Genomic DNA, 17042 nt, shown 5'->3' with positions numbered 1-17042 from the left:
TAAGAATATTTCAAAAAACGTTCGTCATTCTAGGTAAGACGAGATAAAAAAATTAAAATCACCTAATTAATTCAAATAAAGTGTTTTAAAAAGAGTCATACTCGAAGTAGGACTGAACTGTCACACCCTTCATGATTGCTTCCACGACCCGTCAAGGGCTTCACGGTCCATGAAGCCTTTCATGGTCTTCACTTGGACTCACCCAAAATAGGTTCTTCAAGACCTGTACACTGTATCATCACCACAGACACCACCACGACTCGTGACAATGACCACGATCAGTGTAGCTGTCAGTGGTCTTCACTTGATAAATTCCCTCTTCAACTTTCAAATGCCCCTTCACTGTATAAGTACCACGGACACCACCATGACTCGTGACAATGACCATGGTCCGTATAGTTGTCTGTGGTCTTCACTTGGTCAATTTTTTTTCTATTTTTCATTACCCATTCATTGCTCCTCTTCACGACTCGCACCATGGACCGTTGTGAGGACCACGACTCGTAAGGTTGTTCGTGGTTTTCACTTGGTTTAATTGTCGGTCAGTTCCTCCAATCCTCAGCACTGGTTCAACTCCATGATCAGTAGTGAAGACCACGACCCATAAAGTCGTCCATGGTCTTTACTTCCACTTTCACTGAATTTTCATCTTTTCTATCTTCTTTCACTTCCACTTGTTTCACCTATACAAATGATGAGTCCACAATTTGGACATATTTAGGGATTTATTATAATGGATTTAGTGTCCTCAAATGCATATTTTATCTCAATAATTCATTTAAATCCTTGAATTTCAGGTATTTGAACTTAAAGTCAAAACATGGACACTATGGAGCAAAAACATGGACACTATGGAGCATAAAAGAACAAGGCAACTGAAAGAACGAAGAAAAGAAGGCCTGAGGATCGCCTACACCATTGGGCGAGTCGCCGAATGGCCTTAGTCTCGCCCAATGTTCCAGTGTGCCAAGCCCTGAAGGACAAAATCAAATAGAAGATAGAAAGGAGTAGTCGGCGAGTTGCCAAACAATTTTGCGAGGCAATGTAATATCGCCCAAAGTTATAGAGCTTGAAGTTGTTGAAGGTCAATTTAGAAAGACAATGAACCAGACCAAAGGGCGGATCGCTGAGTGGATCGACGATCCTGACTAACTGCGTCGAGTGATCCTTCTCAACACATTTTTTGACAACTATAAATACATGTTTGAATTTTTAGTTTATTATAAAGTTTTATATTTCAGAAACGAGTTTTTTAGAATTACTCAGTTTTAGAACTTAGTTTTTGAGAGACAATTTTCCTTAGCTTTGAAGAGTTGAAGATTTCGATTTTCTAAGCAATTGGAAGTGGGTATTGAATATTCTTCATCCTTGACGTGTGTAAAGACAATATTTATCGTACCCATTTGATGGAAACACTTTTCGGTATCGATTTCTATCTCTTTACTATGTCTAGCTAAAACCCCAATTCTTGGGGTGTGATTTTGTGAATATGGGTTGAATTTACTGTTGGGTATTGCTAATTGATTGTTTATTCGTTGTTTGGAGGTGATTTCATTCAGTAGTTGTGTTTGAATTAAATAAGGTTGTAGTTGCAAATACAATTTTATCTTCATATTTTTGACTTGCTCGAGAAAGAAGTTTTAAAACCAAAACTACTGAATCGATAGTTTGTGGTTATTGGGTTGTCGTGGGTTCAGCTCGAGAGAGTGAATCCTAAGCCCTCTCCCACACATTCAGCTCGAGAGAGTGCATGGACTAAGGTGAAGGTTGTGCTTCATTGCCACTTGTTGGTGTTCGAGAGAAACCGATTTGATTCGGGCTAAATTGTTCGAGAGAAAATTTACCCCCACTAAAGTCTAGCCTAGTTACCAATTTGCAGCGAGTTACTATCAATAACATTTACCTTGTTGTGTATTTTAGCCCATATCCCTATCACATCCCAAAAATCCCGTCTCTATATTTGTATGTTCTTTTTAGTTGTCATTTTAGTTGATAATTGCTTACAAAATCCTCTTTGATAATTGACACTTGTGTCCCCCTTTTTAATTTATCATGTTTTTACTCGTTAATGTCTATAGCTATATTTAACTTGAACATATTTTTGCTTTTCTATTGATTCTGAATTACAAACCGCTCTCTGTGGGAACGATCCCAACCCTTGGTTGGGTTATATTATTATTGAACGACCGTGGACACTTAGTATTGGATGAAACACCCGAATACGTCAAGTCAAAATGGTGCCGCTGCCGGGGAGTGGTGTTAATTGAGAATTTTTAGTTAAGTTGGATTTTTTTCTTATTAGTTATTGTTCTACTTACTTAATTTTTAGCTTTGTTTTGCTTGTTTGTGTGTTGAATCAAGAAAAATGAGTGTAAAGGGTGAAAACGTTAACCAAATAGATCACCCATGTTGAGGTTATTGAACTTTAGGGATAACCTCCTAACATTCCTGCAATTGGAAAGTGAGTCTATCCATGATATGTGGCCGAGATTAAGCCATTGCAACAACAGTGCCCGAATCATGAAATGCCAGACAAATTGCTGCTAGAATGCTTCTATAGAGGCATTGGTCCCGAAAATAGAAGCGTTGCTGATCAACTTTTTGCAGGTTGTTTGATACGACAACCATATAGATTAGTAGCCTAACTCTTTGATAGCATGGTTAAAGCCAACAAGGAAGCAAAAAAGGACCAATAATGGGTTGCATTGTTGATTCAGCTAGATGATCTGTCCAAGAAGGTAATGAAGTTGGAAGCAAGATTTAAAAAGAAGAGCAAGTACCTTCCCCCTTGCAAGTGTAAAAAGATGAAGCAGCATGAGGGTGGACAAAATGGAGAGGTCCTCTCACTCATTCTACACAAAATCGAGTAACAAAATAGAGTGTTGAATGAAATAAAAGAGAATGTCGAAATGCTGAATCAAATAAGGACCTCCCATTCCATGATCATTCAACTACAAGACGCCCAAATAGGCTAAGGTGTTGTCATGTCTCTACTCACAACATAAAGAGGGGTTACCTAGTGAAACTATGGCTAACCCCAAGAATGAGGTTTAAATGGTGACTTGCGTCGTGCCACGACGTTAACTAAGGGACTGCTTGGGAGTCAACCCAAGACCCTTTTATTGCTTTATTTTTGTTTTAGAAAAAATGGTGTGTTGATTGTGCAAGTTAAAGTGTGAAGAGTGTTTGAAAGTTGCAGGTTGGCGAGCTAAAAGGTCCAGTCGGTGCATCGCCGAATAGGTCAGCACGCTCGAACTAATCTGTCATTTGACTCAAGACATCTTCAAAATGGAGTCTGTAAAACTCGGCGAGCCCAGGAAATTATTTGGCGAATCGCCGACCAGGTCGGCGACCGCGATGTAGACTGTCGTTTGGACCTCCACATTAACTGGAGGGTTTGTAAAACTCAGCGAGGTAAGTGAACACTCGACGTGTCGCCGACCCTCATGAAGGTGGACAAAATGGAGAGGTTCTCTCACTCATTCTACACAAAATCGAAGAACAAAATAGAGTGTTGAATGAAATAAAAGAGAATGTCGAAATACTGAATCAAATGAGGACCTCCCATTCCATGATCATTCAGCTACAAGACGCCCAAATAGGCCAAGGTGTTGTCATGTCTCTACTCACAGCATAAATAGGGGTTACCTAGTGAAACTATGGCTTACCCCGAGAATAAGGTTTGAATGGTGAATTGCGTCGTGCCACGACGTTAACTAAGGCACTGCTTGGGAGGCAACCCAAGACCCTTTTATTGCTTTATTTTTGTTTTAGACATAATGGTGTGTTGATTGTGCAAGTTAAAGTGTGAAGAGTGTTTGAAAGTTGCAGGTTGGCGAGCTAAAAGGTCCAGTCGGCGCATCACCGAATAGGCCAGCGCGCCCTACCTAATCCGCCATTTGACTCAAGACATCTTCAAAATGGAGTCTGTAAAACTCGGCGAGCCCATGAAATTATTTGGCGAATCGCCGATCAGGTCGGCGACCACGACGTAGCCCGCCATTTGGACCTCCACATTAACTGGAGGGTTTGTAAAACTCAGCGAGATAAGTGAACACTCGGCGTGTCGTCGAGTGACTCGGCGTGTCGTCGAGTGGGTCGGCGTGTCGTCGAGTGGGTCGACGAGCGCGACTAACGTCGCCGAATGGGCGAGAACTGGACGGTTTTAAAGGCCAATGGTTTCATAGTTTCAAAATCTTCACTTTCATTCGCTTTCAAACTTCACAAACTCGCACATAGTTAGTATTTTCAATATTTTTGCACTCCATAAGTATTTTTGTTGTTGCTTGGTGCTCGAATTGTGGATTACTTTGCCGCCTAACATCTCAATCTTTATTAATCGGCATCAAAGGTTGGTTTTCCGAACACCGAGATTATTTTATCGAAATTGTACTCATTTGCAATGATATTATCGTGTTGTCGTGTGCTGGGTCTATCTGATAGAATTAGTATGTTTGAATGCCTGATTTAATATTATAATATTACCTGTAATGTTTTGATTATCGAAATCTTGTAGTCTTGTGATTAAAATGAAGTAAATTTCATGGGTTTATGCTTGGGTGTCGTGGGGTGTACTTTAATTTCACTAGAGCATCCGTTGAATTTGTTTTCGGGGGTTGCGGGGTTGAATTTGAGAAGTTGGGTTGAAAATATACACGTTGGGTCGTTTGGCGAGCTGGGTCGAGCTCGCCAAACCACTTGGCGGTTCGCCAAATGTCCCCATCTCACTTTTAATAGCATGCTTTAATTGATGTTGGTCTCTGTAACTTTCGGCGAGAAGCTTGAGGTCGCCGAAGGTATTTGGAGACTCACCGAAAGATTTCTTGATCACCTTTTGTTTATGCCCCTGAACCTTTCTTTCACTATACCTTTCGGCGGGCTAACCCAATTCGCCAAAGCAATTCGGAAACCCGCCAACTATTTTGACGAGTTTGTCTGCGCTTAATTTTCTTTGCGATTGTTTGGATATTTCCTAATTTCTCCTTGAGGTTTTGCAGACATGACTAGATCAAAAGCAACTGAAAAAATAATACCAATCGAAGAAAAGACTAAGAGGATTACGATAAATGAGAATGTAACTATATCTAGAGGAAAACTACGAAACTTCCCACAACGGGTGGGAAAGGCAAGGGCAAGAGGTCTACTTCTGACAGGAAAACCACTATCAGAGATCCTAATGTTCCTTTATAGGGCCGGGGATTATGTGTAGTTGTGCATGTCTTTATGGAGGACTCGCACGTGACATCCCCCAGTGGATCTGACACTGCCATTCCTCCTGAGGTGACCCTGAGCACTGATGCTCAGATTCAGAGTGATGTATCGGGCACTGATGCCCAAACATATGAAGCGACTGTGTAGACATGACCCTTTCTTTACCTCCATCTCTGTCTTACTTTATTTCGACTTGTGGATGTTTTTATTTGCATTTGAGGACAAATATTTTTATTTGTAGTGGGTTGAGGCCCATCTTTTGTGACTCCGTTTTGTTTATATATTTGGGATGAAATCTATAATTGTGTTGACACTGTTTTTTGTGGATGTTTGAGCTTGTGGCTCCGCGTTTTTAAATTGTGAATGATTTTTGAACCCTTCCGAAAATTTTTGTCACATCTTGTTGTGTTGAATGTGGCTATTGTTTTGCAAATTTAAGTATCAGTCTCGCTCAATACTGATGACTTGAATAGTGCTCATAATCAAACATAAATGAATGCGTGGCTACAACGAGGCCAATTGAAGTTGTATAGACAATATGTGAACTCTTTGCATCTCGTTGTGACTAGCGAATTATCGAATCAAGTTCTCTTGTGATGAACATTGCACACTAGCGAAAGTGTGGAGTCTTGTTTGACTTTGGTGTCAATGCCTTGTGTAATGAGCTTACGGTGAACCATGTGTAATGACATCTAGAATTTACTCCGTTGGTCCGGTTGACTAAGTGATGCAATTTCTTGAGATGATCTTAGACAACTTTAAAGAGTATGAATCAATTTGACATTATACCTCTTTTATGGCTTACCTTGTGAGTGTGTGAACCTTTTTTGAGCACCCTTTGAGCCTTGACCTTTTATTGGAAGAAACTTGGTAACATTGTAACCTTTCCTTATCCATTACCCATAATCCTCATGATTTGTGGTTTGTTTGAATAGTCAACTTAGGCCAAAAGCCTAAGTTGGGGGTGTGGTGAAAAGAGAAGGTAAATCAAGTAAATGTAAAGGAGTCCCTCATGCCCATGTTTTGAGAAAAAATGGAACCCCTCCATATAAAAAAAAAAGAAAAAAAAGGAAAGATTGAAAAAGAAAAAGTCGTGAAATAAAGTTGTGGAAATACAAAGAAAATGGGATTTCCAATGACTCATAGAAGATGAATAAGAGGTGACTTTTGAGCTTGAATGAAAATGACAAAGAGAAGGAAAGAAGGTGTTGTTCACATCATATTTCATGAGGATTTTCAGCCTATAAGCCTAAATTACCATTACACTCAGCCCCAGTACAAGCCTTGAAAAAGACATTTTTGTTCTTGAATGAGCTGAAGCAAAAGTCGATTGGAAAATAAGGGTAAACCTATGGGTGAAATCATGCATTGTGTTTATCTTTGTGAGTGTGAGTGTTGATCTTGATTCCGGAGCTTTAAATGATTGAACCTTTGAGTGAATATAGAATCATTCGTTGTGTGAGGGCATTTGATTTCCTTTGTTGAGCTTGAACTTGCATTTGAAGCAAGTATAGTGAGCTTGAGATTCTTTGATAATGGTGAGTCACAACTTGAAACTTTGAGTGCACAATTGATCCTTGCATGAGTAAGTTGAGACTTTTTGTGAGCATTCACGGTTGAGTCTTGTGTAGCACTGTTTGAGACATCCTTTTTGAACTATTGAACTTCAGTTTTACTTGCGGACAAGCAAAAGTTTAAGTTGGGGGTGTTGATGAGTTCACAATTTAGACTCATTTAGGGATTTATTTTAATGGATTTAGTGTCCTAAAATTCATATTTTGTCTCAATAACTTATGTAAATCCTTGAATTTCAGGTATTTGAACTTAGAGACAAAGCATGGACATTATGGAGTAAAATGGAACAAGGCGGGTAATGGAACGAAGAAAAGAAGGCCTGAGGATAGCCTAAACCATTGTACGAGTCATCGAATGGCCTTAGTCTTGCCTAATGTTCCAGTGTGCCAAGCCCTAAAGGACAAAATCAAATAGGTGATAGAAAGGAGCAGTCAGCGAGTTGCTGAACGATTCCGCGAGGCAGTGCCATATCGGTCAAAGTTACAGAGCTTGAAGTTGCTGAAGGACAATGCAGAAAGGCGATGAACCAGACCAAATGGTGGATCGCCGAGTGGATCGACTATCCCGACTAACTGCGCCGAGTGATTCTTCGCAGCATACTTTTTAACAACTATAAATACTTGTTTGAATTTTTAGAGTTTTTTAGAATTACTCAGTTTTAGAACTTAGTTTTTGAGAGACAATTTTCCTTAACTTTGAAGAGTTGAAGATTTCCATTTTCTAAGCAATCGGAAGTGGGTATTGAAGATTCTCCATCCTTGACGTGTGTAAAGACAATATTTATCGTACCCATTTGATGGAAACACTTTCGATATCGATTTCTATCTTTTTACTATGTCTAGCTAAAACCCCAATTCTTAGGGTGTGATTTTGTAAATATAAGTTCAATTTACTGTTGGGTATTGCTAATTGATTGTTTATTCGTTGTTTAGAGGTGATTTCATTCAGTAGTTGTTTTTGAATTAAATGGGGTTGTAGTTGCAAATACAATTTTATCTTTGTGTTTTTGACTTGCTCGAGAGAGAAGTTTTAAAACTAAAACTATTGAATCGATAGTCCGTGGTTATTGGGTTGTCGTGGGTTTAGCTCGAGAGAGTGAATCCTAAGCCCTCTCCCACACATTTAGCTCGAGAGAGTGAATGGACTAAGGCGAAGGTTGTGCTTCATTGCCGCTTATCGATGTTCGAGAGAAACCGATTTGATTCTGACTAAATTGTTCGAGAGAAAATTTACCCCTACTAAAGTCTAGCCTAGTTACCAATTTGCAGCGAGTTACTATCAATAGCATTTACCCTGTTGTGTATTTTAGCCCATATCCCTATCACATCCCAAGAATCTCGTCTCCATATTTGTATGTTCTTTTTAGTTGTCATTTTAGTTGATAATTGCTTACAAAACCCTTTTTGATAATTGACACTTGTGTCCCCCTTTTTAATTTATCGTGTTTCTACTCGTTTAGCTATATTTAACTTGAACATATTTTTGCTTTTCTATTGATTCTCAATTACAAACCACTCCCTGTGGGAACGATCCCAACCCTTGGTTGGGTTATATTACTATTGAACGACCATGGACACTTAGTATTGGATTAAGCGCCGGGATACGTCAAGTCAACAAACACTACCAAACACATTATATCCACATAAATACACTCGATTCTAGTATTAATTCTTAGTTTCCAAGCATCAAATGTTCTAAGATTTCGCGGCACATCATAAGCTTCCATAGTGTTGGGTTTGTTCACACATATGCCAATCATGAGTTTCTTTTGTGAATCTATCCATAAATATTGATCCATTTAATTTCTTGATGAGTTCTTGAAGTACCCTTATCAGTTAAGTTTTGATGTAAGATTTTACTTGGGTCAACTTCAAACGACCACATCTCTTAGAATATAAAGAGTTACGTGGGCCATAACCTATCAAATTAAAGGTATTTGAATATACTTTCTGACTCCACCAATTTCTGAGTAAAAAGTTATGACCATTTTAGTAACCTGATACAGTGTTGTTATGAATTAGCCGACGGGAAAACATTAAAAAGGGTCATTTTTGTCTTTTTACCTCCAAGAAAACCCTAATCGGATTTCTTGACTAATAAAATGCCCAAACAACCAGATTTTCATCTTTTAATCCATCATTCTCTTCTCTCTCAAACCCTAAGGCAAATTCCTAAGGAAAAATCAAAGTAGAAGACTTCATTCAAGATTCTTTCAATATTTTTCAAGATGCTTCTACAAGGTAAGTCTTATCTCTAAGAATTCCATTTTTTTCAACTAAAATTCCTCCATACAATTATGAATCACTAATGAAAATCATAATTCTTGGCCATAGAGACTTCAAGAAACTAATTCAAGAATCTCAAGAAAGGTTTTCTTGATTGTTTACTTTCAAGCTAGGGTTTCAAGGCTTCTACTCAAGTTCTTCTTCAAAATTCTTCAAGAACCTTGTTCTTCCTGGTATGTAAGGTTATCATAGTGTTGGACTAGTTTGTCCTCACACCCTACATCTACTTTCAAATCAGTAAAAGAGAAATCTAGGATTTTACACCTAAATTTGAGTATTCTTGAGATAAGTTGATTTGAGTTCTTGAGTTCATGGTTCTTTTAAAAATTCTATTCCTAATTATTGAGTTTCTATATTTTTATTGAGATCCTTGAATTGATTTGTTCATGTCTATAATTCAGCATGAACCCTATTTTGAGTTATAAATCTTGAGAAGTTTTTCAAAGCCAACACTTGAGTTTTAAACTGAGTTTTGAGAAAGTAAGTATGAAAATGAGAAGAGTCGTATACATGACTTCCATAATATTAATTAGACCCTTGAATCAAGTCGTTCATACCCATAAATTCTGCATGAACTCCATCAGTTGAGTATCTTTGAGAGGGTAGTAACTTCAAGTTCTACGTCTTGAGTATTGAATTCTTAATCATTTTGGGATTATATTCCTAATCATGGAGCTACTATACGTTATGCATGAAAGTCCTTGTGTTGAGTAGTTCATGCCCATAATTCCGCATGAACCCTATGAGTCGAGCAGTCTTGAGGTGAGAGGTATCATTGAGTCCTTGAGTTAAGTAGTTCATGCCCATAATTCCGCATGAACCCTCTGAGTCGGGAATTATTGAGATGAGTAGTATCATTGACTCCTTGAGTTCTAGAGTTGTTAAGTTCCAAGTATTGAGTTTTATGCATGGTTATTGAAAACCTTGAATTGAGTCGTTCACGTCCATAATTCGGCATGAACCCTATTTTAAGAAGTCTTTTTACAAATTGTTTTAAAACTTGTTTTAAAGACTTGAGCACTGAGTTGAGGAAGAATAAAGATGAGTTCATTTTCTTTAAAATGATATATGCGGACTAAGTATTCCCAAGAGTAAATATGTTTACATTTAAGATGAGAGGAAACTGAGATTTCCAAAAGAGTTTTGAGCAGTTTGAGTACCATCTCTTTTAAGAGTAAGATTTTTGAGTAATAATCTCAAAACACAGAAAGAGATATGTTTCATATGAGCTAGTTATAATTTGGGAGTAGTATTGAGCACCGATATGGGGGATATTTCAAACAACTCACAGCCCCTATAAACCATGTAGCCAATGTGGATAGAAAGGGTCATACTTTTTAGATGATTCCTTAGTGTTTTTTAGCAAAGACTAGTGGATACACTTAGTTGAGAGCTTTTATACCCCGGCAAGGTATAGGACAGTTCTGGTAGTATAGGCGAGACATTATCATCACATAGCTCATAGTGATGATTGTCGGTTAGAGAAACTCCCACAGAGTTATATTGTATTTTTATATACAAATTGAGTTATTATTGTATTCTTCAATACAATTGAGTTATTATCTTCTATTTTAAGAGTTTTCCATATATTGCATCTTTTATTGTTGTTTTATCCTTAAGTATCTTGAGTTGAGTACCTTTGAGTTGAGTATCATATCTTTGAGTTGAGTGTCTTATTCTTGAGTTGAGTTGAATTGAGAAGAGGTAAGTATGTTTCCTTTTTATCAAGTTCAAGCCTATGTTTATGCTTTAGAATTCCCCTTACATGCTCGTACATTCCACGTACTGAGTCATTTGGCCTGCATCATTTCATGATGGAGATACAGGTAATCAGGATCATCAACGGGTGTTTCGTTGAGGTCATGTGATATTCCAGTCATATTTAGTGAGCCTTCTTATATTCTGGAGGACTTTATCTTTACCTTACAGTTAGTAGTTTTGAGATGGCATAAGTCTTGTCCCGATATCTTTCTATAATAGTAGAGGCTTCATAGATAGACATAGTTGAAGAGTTTTCTGTATTTACTTTCTATTGAGTATTGTTCAGACTTTCTCAAAGTTCACTATTGGAGTTCAATGAATTTAATGCAGTTTTAAGCTTATGTATGCTTAAGTTAGTCTTCCGCTTATAGCCAGCCAGGATGAGGGTTCGCTTGGGGACCACCAATGGTTCTCGAGTGCCGGTCACATCCAGGGTGTAGGCTCGGGTCGTGACATAATTGCTCAAACTATCCTCTTAAAAGAGGTAACTGTACTTGAAATATCTTTGAACTCATAGCTCATTTAGCAATCAAAGTTTCTTTTTTATCAATGTAAAAACTAGTACCTTTGGGAATACTTAGTTCCCTTATACTCTTATTCAATTCATACTTGAAAACTCTTTCAAAAAAATATATCAAAATTATATTGTGGTATGATCATTGATGACTCGGGAAGTCATACTGCATAAACATTGATGGCATAACTAGATACCATATTGCTTAAACATTGATGTCATACTCGATTGTCATACTAATTATGTTTTAGAAACTCTTTCTCAAAACTCATCTTTACTTCCTCAAAAACTCAATTTAAAACTCAAGTGTTGGCTTTAAAAAGCTTCTCAATATTTATAACTCAATTCATAGGATTCATGCAGAATTATGGACATGAACGACTCAACTCAGGGATCTTAATACCAATATGGAAACTCGATACTCAAAACTCAACGATACTACTAGTCTAAAAAATACTCAATTCATAGGGTACATGCTGAAATATAGATATGAACGAATTAACTCAAGAATCTTAATGCATAGATATATCAATTCAATAATTAGGAATAGAATTTCAAAAAGAAACAAGAACTCAAAACCAACTTATCTCAAGAAATCTTTGGGGTGTTACAGTTGTGTGGGGCGGGGAGGGATGTGAGGCGGGTTGAAGTGGTTTTTTAAAAATCTAATGTGGGATGGGGCGGGTTACGGGTCTATGCAGTTTTATGCGGGTTCAAACTTAATTTTAACTTTTTACATGTTATAAGAGTGTAGAACATTATCTATTAAGATAGTTTCTTTAACGTTACTAAAATATTCAAGATAGTAAATGAAAATGGTTCAATCAAAACTAATACAATTTCATGTTTCCCAATTGAGAAGAAGTTATATTATACGTGAATTGTATTCTGTTTGTATTTTATCTTTTTTTTAAAAAAATATAATGTTTCATTATTATATTTATTAGTTCACATTTTAAAATGTGACACGACTGACGAAAAATCCTATGTAAGCTAGTGTAGGCACTATAACAAAAATAACTTTCACTTGCAACAAATATGCACATTAATAAAGAGTGTTAAAGTCTCTACCAACATTAGTTCATTGTCATTAAATTCAATGTCGTTATAGGCTTTAACAACATTTGCAGAGAATGTTAAAATGTAATTGTCACTAGAAATAGACTCTAAAAATATATTTAGCAGCGACTAAGCTGTTGTCATTAATTAATTGTCGCTAAAGATGATTTCAGGTATAGTGTAAACATAGTATTTCTCAATTTGAGGTAATTACTCAAAATATCCTCTTAAAAAAGGTAACTGGTCTGAAATATCTCGGAACTCATTAGCTTATTTAGAAATCAAAGTTTCTGTTTTCTCAATGTAAAAAGTGATACCTTTGGAAATACTTAGTTCCCTTTTACTCTTACTCAATTCATATTTGAAAACTCTTTCTCAAAACTCATCTTTTGCTCTCCTCATAAATCAATTTAAATACAAAGCATTTGTTTTGAAAAGATTCTAAATTTAACTTAACAGTAGGGTTCATGCTGAGATATAGACATGAACAAATAACATCAAGGATCTCAATACAATGATAATTAACTCAATACTCAGGAATTAAGAACTCATAACTCAACAATATAAATCGTCTCAAGAATACTCAAATCAAGGATAAAGCCCTAGATTACTTTTTTACTAAATTTAGATATATGTATGGTGTGACGACAAACTAGTCCAACACTATGATAGCCTTACATATATGGTTATGAAGATTATAGAACAGAAACTTTGGTAGAGACTTGATTTTTCTTGAGCTTGAAATCTTGGGGCTTGATCTTGAGAAAAGAAACTCTTTTATGAAGTTTTTAGAATGGAAGAACTTGGGAAAACCTTGGATGAAAAGTTTCTCTTTGTATCTTGAACTTTTGGCATGGAAGTTTTTCTTAGGGTTCTTAATGAAGAAGAGGAACCCTAAGTGAGTTTTGAGAGAATTTTTAGATTCTTGAATGTTTAGATCGACGATTTTGAGAGGAAAACTAGTTAGTTGAATTATATACTCAGTTAAAACATTCAAAAATGACTTAGGATAGGGTTAGAAAGCTTGGAAAAGAACCAAAATAACCCTGAAATGCGTACATGATGTTCCTAAAAAATAATTGCACCAACCCTTCATAGATGGCTCCACAGTTCGTGGAACATTCCACCGTTCGTCATGTCGTCTGTGAACTTCGACTGTCTGATAGGGCTATACTAAAACGGGCATAATTTTTTACTCCGAACTCGAAAGGGTTAAAACTTGGTGGCCGTTGGAAATAGGACTCATAGACTTTTAATTTGTTAGGTGATAGGCCACATAATTAATTATGATATGAGAGATATGATCGTTTGATATTGACCTAAGTAGAATCTTACATTGAATCTAATCGGTAAGAGAGCTTTCAACTCAATTTTGTGTTAGGGGTTTCTTGTAACCTTAATTAGGTGCAAAAACATTGCAGTATAGTTTTAGAAATGGTGGAAAAGGACTAAAAATAACCCCTCTTAGAAACTGACAGAAGTCATCTACGGAAGGTCGTCTACTGTTTGTACAAAAGTCTACAGACTGTAGACCTTCTCGTAGAAAACATGCTAGGTTTTGGATCTCTGAAGTTGGGGTCTATGGATCCTTTATACGGCCCTAGGAACTTTGACAGGCCATCCTGCTTAATTGTAGAAAGCTAACTGAAGGTGTTTCAAGACTTGGTTTTCACGAGGCCTTTTGACGGACTGTAGGAACTTCTATGACCCATAGTTTGGTCTGTGAAACTTAGACTTTGAGAATCAATTTGTCACGCTCTGAGTCTACACCCTTGACGTGGCCGACACTTGAGAACCATTGTTGGTCCCCAAGTGAACCCTTGGCCTGGCTAACTCTTTAGTGGAAGATTTACTCAAGAAATATGCGGCTTAAAACAAAAATCCATCAGTTAAACTCAAAGTCAATACTCAACTCAAACCCCGTACACATAAACCACATATGCAAATCAATTAAACTCGACGTTCCAAACTCAATGAAACTATTGAAACACAAATCTAAGTTCTCATTGACCCGACATCCGTGAAAACTACAAGAAATTAACTCAACGCCTAAAAGTCTAAAACAAGATCAGGACCTCTCAAAAATCAACCAAGACCCCACCTAGGCCTAAATAATCCTCCGAATCCAACGGAACTCTCAAAATTTTGATCCGGTACCTGAACCCTGAATGTTGACCAAAGTTAACCCTAAGGCTAAATTTCCACAATTTCAGAATTTATGACCTCAAATCCTCAAAAGGACTCTGAATCTAAAACCGACAACTTTCACATATTTCGAGATGATGGAATCGACAGAATTCCATTCTGACACTAGAAATTCCAAAAGACACTGAAAAGAACTTTCTTAACCACTTAAGCATTTCAAACTCAAAACTTATCAAAATATCAACTTTAAACTCAAAGTTCACAACAAACTTTCAAAGCTCAACTAAAAACCACTCGAGGTCGATATCAGGAGGGGAAAATGGTAAATTCATGAAACTTTCCAAAAATGACTGATCAGGTTATTATATTCTGGGACTTTAAGATTGCTACTAAAGGTCTCAATAGTAAATGATGGTTGATCCTTTATCCCAAGGTCCGCTCGGTGCTAAGTAATACTCCCAACATAATACATGTTGATAATATCACAATGTTAATAATCTGATGATATTGAATGATGTTGTTATAACTGATAATATGAATACTGATTATAACTGATAATAGTTACTAGACACTTTATCTGAAGTATCTATAATCACGACAAACTAATAATCTGAGTCATATAGTTTAACATAACATGGTTCTGAGATAATATAATTCCCATCAATCCCACTTAGAATAGGCTAAAATGACAGTGTAGAGATTAAAAGAGTTGTAAAAGACTAGAACAGCCTTTTAAGAAAACTCTCTTCGACAGGTTTCAAGAGGGTTATCTATAATCTGTGGATTGATCTACGTATCGTAGATCCCATTCGTAGAAATCACTTTAAACACTAAGTCTATGAAATTCCATCTATGAGACACGTCTACGATTTTTGACTCCATTTATGGATTGTAAACAATGTCTATAAATGTCAGAAAAAATTTGAGTTTTGGGACTATGATCTACAAGACAATCTACTATATGTAAACCCATTTATGACTCGTGATTTGGGTTCGTGAATCTCAGGCAAAAATTCAATTCTCTAAACCTAATTTGCTAGCCTCATCTACGTCCCATGATTCCTTCTATGATTCATAGATGCTGCTCGTGGATTTCAATTTCTGCAACATTTTCATCTTCTCATGGTCTGATCCAGACTTAGGACTTCTAAGGCTGTGCACCTTTTCTATTTCCATTCCAGTCAGAGAGACAACTTTAGCTAAATGAATTTATATGAGTTGCATTGTCTTGGTCCTTCTTAAATATGAACTGATCTAGTAGAGTTAGATATTTTAGATATGGTAGACTTTGATGATATCCTAAGTATGGACTGGTCATTTTTTGTTATGCCTTAGTTGACTGCGAACTAGAGTTATAAAGTTTCAATTTCTCAATGATCCGATCTTAGAGTGGAAGAGTAAGTCTATCGTACGTAAGGGTAATTTCATTTCATATCTTAAGGATAGAAAGATGATCTCTAAGAAATATATTTACCATCTAGGTCACATTATGAATTCCAACTCCGAGACCCCATCTCTTCAATCAATTTCGATAGTGTGTGAATTTCAGAAGTCTTTATCGATTATCTTTCTATAGTCCCTCCTATTAGGGAGATAGACTTGGATACACATTCTTCATGATACAAAATCCATATCTGCTCTGCCATGTAGAATGTCTCGAATCGAGTCAAGAAAATTGAAATAACAATTGAAAGACCTTCGAGATAAATGATTCATTAGATCTAGTGTTTCCATGTGGGGTGATTAGTCCTCTTTGTGCTTTAGAAATACGGTTCCCTCAGAATGTGTATTGACTACCACTAGTTGAACAAGGTCACGATTAATAATAAGTGTCACATTTCTATAATTGATGACATGTTCGACCAACTTCAGGTGGACACTTATTTCTCTAAGATTGATCTCATATCTGGTACCATCAGCTGAAGGTCAGAGAGTATGACATTTCGAAGACAACTTTTCGAACTCGATATGATTACTTTGAGTTTTTTATTATGTATTTTGGACTAACCAATGCTCCTACAACTTTAATGAACCTCATGAACAAAGTGTTCAGACATTACCTTGATATGTTCGTTATCATTTTCATAAATGATATCCTCATTTACTCCTATAGAGATGAAGAGTATGTTAATTAATCACCTTAAGATTGTTCTTAAGACCCTCGAGGAAGGACAATTATTTGTCAAGTTCTCTAAATGTGAATTTTGGTTGAGATCAGTTGCAATTTTTGGGCATGTTGTTTCTAGCGAGGGTATTCAGGTAGACTCTCAGAAAATTAAGGCTATGAAAAACTGACCTAAGCCTACTACTCTGACAGATATTAGGAGCTTTGTAAGTTTTGCCAATTATTATAAAAGGTCTGTTGAGGAGCTCTCATCTATTGTTGCCTTGTTTACCAGGTTGACATAGAAAATAACCAAGTTTCAGTGATTTAAGGGTTGTGAGAAGAACTATCAGAAATTAAAGGCGCAATTGACTTTTGCTCCAATTCT

Source organism: Solanum verrucosum, unplaced genomic scaffold (assembly GCF_900185275.1).
Source record: "Solanum verrucosum unplaced genomic scaffold, falcon-dt-bn FXZP01000012.1, whole genome shotgun sequence".
Taxonomy (NCBI): domain Eukaryota; kingdom Viridiplantae; phylum Streptophyta; class Magnoliopsida; order Solanales; family Solanaceae; genus Solanum; species Solanum verrucosum.
The sequence above is the reverse complement of the archived record's forward strand: the minus strand, read 5'-3'. Positions refer to the sequence as shown.